The following is an 11,540-nucleotide window of genomic DNA, read 5'->3' as shown; positions in this document are numbered from 1 at the left end:
AAAGTGAAAATTTATCTCTCCTGTCAGGGCCTACCCTCCCACTCAGTTTTCTAATCTCTCACTGGATTATTTTTAGAGACAGAGTCTTTTTCTTTTTTTTTTTTTTAAAGCCAGTCAAATTTAGCAGTGGGGGGTTGAATACCAACTTTAGTGACACATTAGTTAATAACTTATGTTAATAAGTTCTGATAACCCACTACCATCGGACGAGCCTAGAGACAGAGTCTTGCCAGGCTGGACTGCAGTGGTGCAGTCATAGCTCACTGCAGCCTCAAACTCAGCGATCCTCGATCCTCTTGACACAGCCTCCTGAGTCATCAGGATTACAGTCTCCAGAACTACCAGGCCTGGCTATTTTCCAGGAATTTTTAGATTGAGATGGATGGATTCCGTAATGCCATGAATAGGACTCTGGAGTCCATGAAACCCTTGTGAAATTATGTGTAAAATTGTGCATACATATACACAGGTATTTGGAGGGAAGAAGATTCAGAGTTTTTTGTTTTGTTTTGTTTTTTTGAGACAGAGTCTGGCTCTGTTGCCTGGGCTAGAGTGCCGTGGTGTCAGCCTAGCTCACAGCAACCTCAAACTTCTGGGCTCAAGCGATCCTACTGCCTCAGCCTCCCGAGTAGCTGGGACTACAGGCATGCGCCACCACGCCCAGCTGATTTTTTCTATATATATTAGTTGGTCAATTAATTTCTTTCTATTTATAGTAGAGACGGGGTCTCGCTCTTGCTCAGGCTGGTTTCGAACTCCTGACCTGGAGAGATCCACCTGCCTCGGCCTCCCAGAGTGCTAGGATTACAGTCGTGAGCCATCATCTTCCAGTGTTTTTAAAAAAAATAACATTTATAAACATTTTTAAGAAGCTCTTCTATGTTATAAGGTTGGTTAATTTCAGTTAAAAAAAAAGAAAACCCCAGGCAATCATGTTCCCGATACAGATATCTCTCAGGTACATTTAGAAATTGTTTTCTATTGTTCCACGATAAACATTATGTATGTGTTTTTAAAATGTCCCTAAAAAATATCCTAGATAATCATTAATTAATAGAAAAGAAAAGAAAAGCCAGTCTGGCTAAGCTTGCCAGTACCAATAATCCTGAGAGCCCAAACAAAAAACTGGTAAAAGAAAAAATACCTAGACTTTACAAATGTCTCAGAATTTGCCTTTACATGGGAGAAAAAAATATCTTTTTTTTTTTTTTTTTTTTTTTGAGAGTCTCACTTTGTTGCCCAGGCTAGAGTGAGTGCCGGGGCGTCAGCCTGGCTCACAGCAACCTCAATCTCCGGGGCTCAGCGATCCTACTGCCTCAGCCTCCCGAGTAGCTGGGACTACAGGCATGCGCCACCATGCCCGGCTAATTTTTTGTATATATATTTTTAGTTGGTCAATTAATTTCTTTCTATTTTTGGTAGAGACGGGGTCTTGCTCAGGCTGGTTTTGAACTCCTGACCTTGAGCAATCCGCCCGCCTCGGCCTCCCAAAGTGCTAGGATTACAGGCGTGAGCCACCACGCCCGGCCTAGAAAAAAATATCTTAAAAAATACACAGAGCTTTCTAAAAGGTCTTTAACAAGCTACCTTGGGAGAGCAATTCAAAAATAGAAGTTGGTGTATTAAAACAGATGTTTCAGTGCAGCTCCAAAAATCTTTATAAATACAGCCATCTGGAAGGACAATCCTGGATCAAAAGTGTTATTCCTCGTGTCTATGTTATGTGTGCATGTCTCATCTCAGTTGCCATAATTGTCTCTGTCATTTCCTCCTGAGTAGCGGTCATAACCACCCTGGCTTCTGCCACCATAGTCTCTAGACCTTCCATATCCATATCCATATCCTCCAGGTCAACTGTCATACCTGCCACTCCCATAGCCCTGGTCCCCACCACCTCTAGAGTAGCTGTGACCACGCCCATAGGACCCAAAGCCACCTCCTCTGGTTCCCCGGGCAGACTTGCCATCATAGTCCACACGGATCTGGCAACCATCCGGGACTCTCCATTCATGGCTCTCATGGCAGGTGAGGCATGTCTGGGTTGGTGAAGGTGATGAAGCCAAAACCCCGGGATCGCTGAGTCTCCCGGTCCTTCACAACGACTGCCTCAGAAATAGGCCCGGAACTGCTGAAGTGGTCTTCCAGCACCTGCTCATTGGTGTTAAAGTTGAGCCCTCCCACAAAGGGCTTCTCTTCTTCAGAGGACATGGTGTGAGGGGTCGAGACATTGCATACCTGCAAGGCCCACACCCCCAGTGAAGCTGGAACTAACATCCGGCTTCTGGAAACTGTTGCTTGTTTGTCATGGAAACCGTTGCTTGCTTGCTTGTTTGCGCCAACTTTGCATTGTTCAAACCCCTGTATAGTGGGGCTACCAGCCAACCAATCATGTTAAAGGTCAATGCATGATCCACGCGTGATCAGCCACTGCATAGTGTATGCACCATAAGGATAAAAGGCCTGCTGCAACCCCAGTCAGGGTCCTTGCCTGCAAGAGTGGCCACTGCGTTGGTGCTCTAGGGCTTGGACCCTGGCTAGCCAGAAAATAAACCTCCTCCTGTGTAATTACATCCTCGATGTCTCTGCTTTTCTGTCCGGTGGGGCTGTGGAAGGTCGGTCCCTAAAAATGGCAGTAAATTCGAGTCCTGGAAATTAAAAAGCAAAAGGACTGGACAAACTGGGAGCACCGGCAAGCAGGGAGAACAGAGTTCTCCTTGAAATTTTCTTGTCTTTGCTTCCAGAATACCATATTAACCTGATTTTTCTCTTTTTGCTTCTTTCTGACCTCTTCTCTCTTTTTTTTTTTGAGCTTTTCCTCATCTCCGTGACCATAAAATACAGGGACTTAATTTCTTTTCTATCTGTACTAATTCGTATCCTTGCTATCCAAATCTCTTTAGTTTCCAATTTGAATAGTGAAAGTTCAGATAGTGAGAGCTGCCACACTAACATCCTTTTGGTTCATGCATTTCAGAAAATAAGTAAAAGATATTTTATTTTATTTTTTTTTTTTTTTTTTGAGACAGAGTCTCACTTTGTTGTCCAGGCTAGAGTGAGTGCCGTGGCATCAGCCTAGCTCACAGCAACCTCAATCTTTTGGGCTCAAGCAATCCTACTGCCTCAGCCTCCGGAGTAGCTGGGACTACAGGAATGCGCCACCATGCCCAGCTAATTTTTTCTATATATTTTTTAATTGGTCAATTAATTTCTTTCTACTTTTAGTAGAGACAGTTCTCGCTCAGACTGGTTTCGAACTTCTGACCTCGAGGAATCTGCCTGCCTCAGCCTCCCAGAGTGCTAGGATTATAGGCGTGAGCCACTTCGGCCGGCCTGTAAAAAATATTTTAGACAGGGAATAGCTGGAAATTTATGGAGACTCCCTCAGTTCCTGTGTTCAGGTATCAAGAGTTGGAATAGGCCGCGCGCGGTGGCTCACGCCTGTAATCCTAGCACTCTGGGAGGCCGAGGCGGGCAGATTGCTCGAGGTTGGGAGTTCGAAACCATCCTGAGCGAGACCCCGTCTCTACTAAAAATAGAAAGAAATTAATTGACCAACTAAAAATATATATACAAAAAATTAGCCGGGCATGGTGGCACATGCCTGTAGTCCCAGCTACTTGGGAGGCTGAGGCAGGAGGATCGCTTGAGCCCAGGAGTTTGAGGTTGCTGTGAACTAGGCTGACGCCATGGCACTCACTCTAGCCTGGGCAACAAAAGTGAGACTCTGTCTCAAAAAAAAAAAAAAAAAAAAAAAAGAGTTGGAATAGTAAGGACATTCAGATGTGTTGGTGAATATGTTGGTCCCGGCTTCTTTTCTCAAGCCAGGGCCTCTGTATAACTCTAGAGTCATCTAGGCAACTATTTAACATTTACACTTGGATGCCTAACAGGCATCTCAAGCTTACAGGGCCAAAATTGAGCTCTTTTTTTTTTTTTGAGACAGAGTCTCACTTTGTTGCCCAGGCTAGAGTGAGTGCTGTGGTGTCAGCCTAGCTCACAGCAACCCCAAACTCCTGGGCTCAAGCAATCCTCCTGCCTCAGCCTCCAGAGTAGCTGGGACTACAGGCATGCGCCACCGTGCCTGGCTAATTTTTTCTATGTATATTAGTTGGCCAATTAATTTCTTTCTATTTATAGTAGAGAAGGAGTCTCACTCTTGCTCAGGCTGGTGTTGAACTCCTGACCTCGAGCAATCCGCCTGTCTCGGTCTCCTAGAGTGCTAGGATTACAGGCATGAGACACCTCGCCCGGCCCAAAATTGAGCTCTTACACCAGCAACTTCTCTAATCTTCTCTCTTCTAACTTCTCAGCCCAAAAACTTTGGTGTTATGAGTACTTCACCTCTTTCATACCCCACAGGCAATTTGTCAAGAGCTCTGTCAACAACACCTATGAAGTTTCCTGAATTTGACCTTTTCTTGAACATTCTTTCCACCCTACCACTGTCCTGGTGCCTCTGTTGCTGTCCCCGTAAAGCCACTTCTCCACACAGCAGCCAGTCAGTCCATGGTACTCCAACACTCTAGTGACTTAGTATATCAGAGTGAAAGGCCTAGTCCTTACCACGATCTACCTGTCCTCCATAAACTGATTCCTGTCACCTCCCTGTCATTTTCTTCTACTGTCCCTGTCATGCTTGCTGCTGTAGCACACTGGCCTCTTTTCTGTTTCTGCACATGTCAGTTGCATTCCCTCTCATTGCCTTTGCACTTGTTTTGCACTTGGTGTGGAATGGTCTTCTCCAAAGCATTGGCTTGCTTACCCACTTTCTCCAAGATTTTCCTTAAAACTTTTATATGAAGTTTCTATTCCTCAACATTTCATTCCCTCTTCTGTGCTTTATATTCTCCCCCTTAAACTTATCAATATCTAACCTAGTGTCTGTATATTTTACTACCCTGGCTTGCTCCGAGAGGGCAGGGATTTTGAATATCTCTCTTCTCTATGTGTCTTGCTCTGTATCCTTAATTTTTCTCTTCTCTTTATTTCTCCATGCTTCTTTCTGGATATTTCATCTGATTTTCCAGTTCACCCAGCTGTGTGGAATTTGTTATTAAAACCATCCATTGGCCAGTGCAATAGCTCCCAGCTATAATCCCAGCACTTTGGGAAGTCAAAGCAGGAGGATCACTTGAGCCCAGGAGTTCAAGACCAGCCTAAACAACATGGCAAGACCCTGTTTCTACAAAAAAATAAAAATTAAAAAATTTAGTCAGGCATTGTGATATGTGCTATAGTCCCAGCTACTCAGAAGGCCAAAGAGGGAGAGGATTGCTCAAGTCCAGGAGTTGGAGGTTGCAGTGAGGTTTGATAGTGCCACTGCACTCCAGCCTGGGCGACAGAGGAGACCCTGCCTCAGAAACAAAACAAAATGAAACAAAAAACCAGGCCAGGTGCCGTGGCTCATGCCTATAATCCTAGCTGTTTGGGAGGCCTAGGAGGGAGGATAGCTTGAGGCCAGGAGTTCTAGACCAGCCTATAGTTCCAGCTACCCTGAGGCTGATGCTGGAGGATCGCTTAAGCCTAGGAGTTTGAGGTTGCCATGAGCTATGATGATGCCTCTGTATTCTAGCCCAGGCAACACAGTGAAACCTTGTCTCAATTAAAACAACAACAACAAGGAAAACAGAAAATCCCAAACCATCCATTCAATTCTTAATTTCAATTATTGTGTTTTCAGTTTTAGAATTTCTATTTGGTTCCTTTCATGTGTTATCCTCTTTTTTTGTTTAATAGTTTCTAGTTCTTTCCTGAAATTTTCGATCTTGTCTTTTATCTTTTTGGACTAGGTGGATACAGTACTTAATTTTAGTCTGTGTTTGATAATCTCATTTTCTGGAGCCCCCTGGAAGTCTGTCAAAAAGCCCCCTGGCTCTGACACTCCGAGTCTGCTCCTCCTGTAGGCTTTCCTCAACTTGCTCAGGCCCTGACACAAAATGCCAGCAGCTCCCCCTTGTGGAAACCCTTCTCACTGGACCGAGACTCTGACACTTCATGCTAGTTGCCCCACTGCACCCTCAGTGCCCTCCTCATCACACTAGGGATACCCTGTGTGGTTTGCTCCCAGGTGGATGCCTTCCTAACTGTTCTTGGACTGTGACCCCCCACGTGGGACAGCCCTCCATGTACCATGTACTATGTGTACAATCTTCTCACCATGCTCAGGCAGTGACACCCCACTCTGGGCTACCATACCTGCCCTGCCTCCCTCTATAGACAGATGCCTCACCTAATGTCTTTTGGGACCAAATTGTTCAGGATGGGAAGGGAAGAGAAAGAAGAAGCAGAGAGAAAAACATTAGTAAAAAAAAAAAATCCAATCAGAAATGCTTGTCTTTAGAAGGAAAGCCTTTAGGTTCTAATAAATTTAATGCAATGGCTGATACATTTTCAGATTAAGTTACCATCCAATTTTGTGTTTTCCATTTGTCCACTATGGTTCTTTTCCACTCTTTTTTTTTTTTTTTTGAGACATAGTCTCACTCTTGTTGCCCTGGTTAGAGTGCCGTGGTGTCAGCCTGGCTCACAGCAACCTCAAACTCCTGGGCTCAAGCAATCCTTCTGCCTTGGCCTCCTAAATAGCTGGGACTACAGGCATGCACCACCATGTCCAGCTAATTTTTTGTATATATTTTTATTTTTTTTTTTTATTTTTTTTTTTTTGAGACAGAGTCTCGCTTTCTTGCCTAGGCTAGAGTGAGTGCCGTGGCATCAGCTTAGCTCACAGCAACCTCAAACTCCTGGGCTCAAGTGATCCTCCTGCCTCAGCCTCCCGAGTAGCTGGGACTACAGGCACAAGCCACCATGCCCGGCTGATTTTTATATTATATATATTAGTTGGCCAATTAATTTCTTTCTATTTTTATGGTAGAGACGGGGTCTCGCTTAGGCTGGTTTTGAACTCCTGACCTTGAGCAATCCGCCCGCCTCGGCCTCCCAGAGTGCTAGGATTACAGGCGTGAGCCACCGCGCCCGGCCTGTATATATTTTTAGTTGGGCAATTAATTTATTTCTATTTATAGTAGAGACTGAGTCTTGCTCTTGCTCAGGCTGGTTTCGAACTCCTGACTTGAGCGATCCGCCCACCCTGGCTTCCCAGAGCTTTTCAACCCTTTTATTACCTTTTATTTCAACTCTATTACTCTCTATATATCTTTTTATTTATTTGTTTGTTTGTTTTCTTATTTATTTATTGAGACAGAGTCTCACTCTGTTGCCCAGGCTAGAGTGCCGTGGCATCAGCTTAACTCACAGCAACCTCAAACTCCTGGGCTCAAGTGCTCCTTCTGCCTCAGCCTCCCGAGTAGCTGGGACTACAGGCACAAGCCACCACGCCCAGCTAATTTTATATACATATATATATATTTTTTTTTTTTCTAGTTGTCCAGCTAATTTCTTTCTATTTTTTTTGGAAAGATGGGTTCTTGCTCTTATTCAGGCTGGTCTGGAACTCCTGAGCTCTAACTATCCTTGGCTTTCCAGAGTGCTAGGATTACAGGCATGAGCCACCATGCCCGGCCTCTGTCTCTTTTTAATACTACTACTCAGGATTTCTTTTAGTAGTTTACTAGAAATTAAACATGCATCATTAATTAATCAAATATTAATTAATGTTTGACTTGAGTTAAAGGATGCAGTGAGCAATGATCACACCACTGTCTCTAGAGACACTATCTCTAAAATAAATAAATAAAAATAAATAAAAACATTGTTAATCAATATCTTTTTTTTTTTTTTTTTTGAGACAGAGTCTCGCTTGTTGCCCAGGCTATAGTGAGTGCCGTGGCGTCAGCTTAGGGTCAATATCTTTACTTTCCTCCTTAGATACTACCATTTTTCACTTCACAACTTACATACTATTTTTGTTATATATTTAAGTTCTATAGTTTTATTTATTTATTATATTTATTTTTTGAGATAGAGTCTCATTCTATCACCCCAGCTAGAATGTAGTAGCATGATCATAGCTCACTGCAACCTCCAACTCCTGGGCTCAAGGGATCCTCCTGCCTCAGCCTCCAGAGTAGCTGGAGCTACAGGCACACACCACTGTGTCCACCTAATTTTTCTATTTTTTTTTAGTAGAGATGGAGTATTGCGCTTGCTCAGGCTGGTCTAAACTCTTGGCCTCAAAGCATCCTCCAGCCTTGGCCTCTGAGAGTGCTGGCATTACAGGCATGAGCCATTGTGCCCAGCCCCTCAATTCTATATTTTTAAAACGCCACAAGACATTCTTGTTTCACAGCATTAATTTAGAATTACCTGCTATTTTATCACTTTCTTTGCTATTTATTTCTACTTGCAAATCGGACTTTTCACTGGGATCATTTTCCCTCTGTCTGATATATATCCTTTTTTTTTTTTTTTTTTTTTTTTTTTTTTTTTTTTTTGAGACAGAGTCTCACTTTGTTGTCCAGGCTAGAGTGAGTGCCGTGGCATCAGCCTAGCTCACAGCAACCTCAAACTCCTGGGCTTGAGTGATCCTTCTGCCTCAGCCTCCCGAGTAGCTGGGACTACAGGCATGCGCCACCATGCCCAGCTAATTTTTTATATATATATATCAGTTGGCCAATTAATTTCTTTCTATTTATAGTAGAGACGGGGTCTCGCTCTTGCTCAGGCTGGTTTTGAACTCCTGACCTTGAGCAATCCGCCCGCCTCGGCCTCCCAAGAGCTAGGATTACAGGCGTGAGCCACAGCGCCCGGCCTCTTTTTTTTCTTTTTTTAAAGACAGAGTCTCACTCTGTTGCCCAGGTTAGAGTGCCGTGGCATCAGCCAAGCTCACAGCAACCTCAAACTCCTGGGCTCAAGCAATCCTGCTGCCTCAGCTCCCATGTAGCTGGGACTACAGGTATATGCCACCATATCCAGCTAATTTTTTTCTATATATTTTTAGTTGGCCAATTAATTTCTATTTTTTTAGTAGTGATGGGGACTCGCTCTTGCTCAGGCTGGTTTTGAACTCCTGACCTTGAGCAATCTTCCTACCTTGGCTTCCCAGAATGCTAGGATTACAGGCATGAGCCACCACACCTGGCCGATATCCTTTAGAATTTCTTCTGTTTTAGTATACTGAGTAATAAGGAAAATTTCTACATTGGTTTTTGTTTGTTTGTTTTGAGACAGAGTCTCTGTTGCCCTGGCTAGAGTGCAGTGGCATCATCATAGCTCACTGCAACCTCAAACTCCTGGGCTCAGGTGATCCTCCTTGCCTCAACCTCCCAGGTAGCTGGGACTACAGGAACACGCCTTGACACCTGGCTAATTTTTCTGTTTTTTGTAGAGACAGGGTCTTGTTCTTGCTCAGGCTGGTCTCCAACTCCTGATCCCAATTGATCCTCCTGCCTCCGCCTCCCAGAATGCTAGGATTACCAGCCTGAGCCACCACACCCCTGCCTATTTTCTGTACTTTGATGCTTTGACATAATTGGGGCCTTGCTGACCCTGAAAGGACTGTCCACACAGGCTTAGCCAATTCCTAGAGATAGCTATAGACTTGCTAGTGAGGCTGTCTTTCAAATGGAAATCAACCAATCCATACCCTCAACCACCTTTATGAGGCTCTCACAGTCTGGGCCACTAAGCCCCTGCCCTAACCGCCTAGGGACAGGTATCAGACAACTAGGGAAAGCCCCCATGTCCTAGAGCTTGCTTAAATTATTCACACCAGCCCATCCTAAGTCTCCTTTTACCCTGCCTGTTTTTCCTGCAGAAACCATAATAGAGGCTCTTAAGCATGTTTCCTGTCACTATCCTTAGACTCCTGACTGACCCTGGTGCTTCCTTGTATGGCCTTGTGCGGTTTGCAGGCTTCCCCTTTCTAGTAATCTGTGAGTAAAACATACTTCTCTCTCATGTCATTTCTGTGTCTGTCTTATTACCGTACCTGAAAATCCCAGGTATCCTTAAAACAATGACATCAATTGATTTTCAGATATTAAATCAACTCTGAGCCTCTGGGATAAATCTAATTTGGTTATGGTGTATAATTCTTTTTATATGTTCCTAGATTTGGTTGTTAGCATTTTGTTCAGGATTTTTGTATCCATACTTGTAGGTGATATTAATCTGTGTTTTTTTTGTGTGTGATTTCTTTTGTGTCTGGTTTTAGTATTAGGGTAATACTGGCATCATAAATGAGTTCCCTCCTATTTTTGAAGAGTTTGTAAAGAATTGGCATTAATTCTTCTTTTAAAAAACTAGTTTTTTTTTTATGCAAAGAATGGCATAATTTCTGCTCACAACACCATCTGAAACGTGGTGTAAATAAACCCCTTTTATAGAACTTCAAATACTCAATTGCAACCGCTAACACCCTTGCAGTCGCCCCAGCCCATGTGTATACTCTCTAATTCTTCTTTAAATGGTTGGTAGATTTCAGTGGTAAAGCCATCTGGCTTAGGCTTTTCCTTGTGGTTAGGTTTAAAAATTTTGTTTAAATTTATTTTATTATTTTATTTTTTTAGAGAAAGGGTCTCATTCTGTTCTGGGGTGACAGAGCAAGACTGTCTAAAAAAACCCACAAAAACCAAAAAAACAATGTGAAGAAACATTAGACAAACTCAAATTGGGGAACACTTTACAAAATAACTGGCTTGTAATATTTAGAAGTATCATTCAGAGAACAAACCTGTGTGTGTGGGTGCAAAGTATCAATGTTGTAAATGTTAAAGAAAGACTAAGGAACTGTTCTAGATTGAAGAAGACTTGAAGTTTGATTCAATGTAATCCATGATTCTGAACTGGAAATTTTGCCATAAAGGATCCTTATGGGGCAACAGGAAAAACTTGAATGGGGTTTGAGGATGGTATCAATATTAATTTTCTAGACTATATTGTAATTATGTAAGAGGGTATACAATGTACTTTTTCCCCCAACACCACATTAACAGGAACAATATACTTGTCTGTAGGAAATACACACTAAAAAAAAAATGTTTTTTTTTTTTTTTTTGAGATAGTCTCACTCTGTTGCCCAGGCTAGAGTGCTGTGGCATCCATCTAGCTCACAGCAACCTCAAACTCCTGGGCTCAAGTGATCCTTCTGCTTCAGCCTTCTGAGTAGCTGGGACTATAGGCATGCACCACCATGCCTGGCTTATTTTTTTCTATATATTTTTAGTTGTCCAGCTAATTTCTTTCTATTTTTTTCATAGAGACAGGGTCTCGCTCTTGCTCAGGCTGGTCTCCAACTCCTGAACTCAAACAATCTGCCTGCCTCGGCCTCCCAGAGTGCTAGGATTACAGGGTGAGCCACCTCACCCGGCCAAAAAAAATTTTTTTGAGACAGGGTCTCACTCTGTTGCCCAGGCTAGAGTGCCGTGGCATCAGCCTAGCTCACAGCCACCTCAAACTCCTGGGCTCAAGCAATCCTACTGCCTCAGCCTCCTGAGTAGCTGGGACTACAGGCATGTGCCACCATGCCCAGCTAATTTTTTCTATATATATTAGTTGGCCAATTAATTCCTTTCTATTTACAGTAGAGACGGGGTCTTGCTCTTTGCTCAGGCTGGTTTCAACCTCCTGACCTTGAGCGATCC

At 43.4% G+C, this 11,540-nt stretch overlaps 1 pseudogene; it reads right to left on the bottom strand.

The window, feature by feature from the left end:
* Positions 1-1,536: 1,536 nt before the first annotated feature.
* Positions 1,537-2,208, bottom strand: LOC105875106 (RNA-binding protein 3 pseudogene; annotated as a pseudogene).
* Positions 2,209-11,540: the final 9,332 nt, after the last annotated feature.

This window comes from Microcebus murinus, chromosome 1 (assembly GCF_040939455.1).
Source record: "Microcebus murinus isolate Inina chromosome 1, M.murinus_Inina_mat1.0, whole genome shotgun sequence".
Lineage (NCBI taxonomy): Eukaryota > Metazoa > Chordata > Mammalia > Primates > Cheirogaleidae > Microcebus > Microcebus murinus.
Note: the sequence above shows the minus strand (reverse complement) of the source record. Positions and strands in the feature narration are given on the sequence as shown.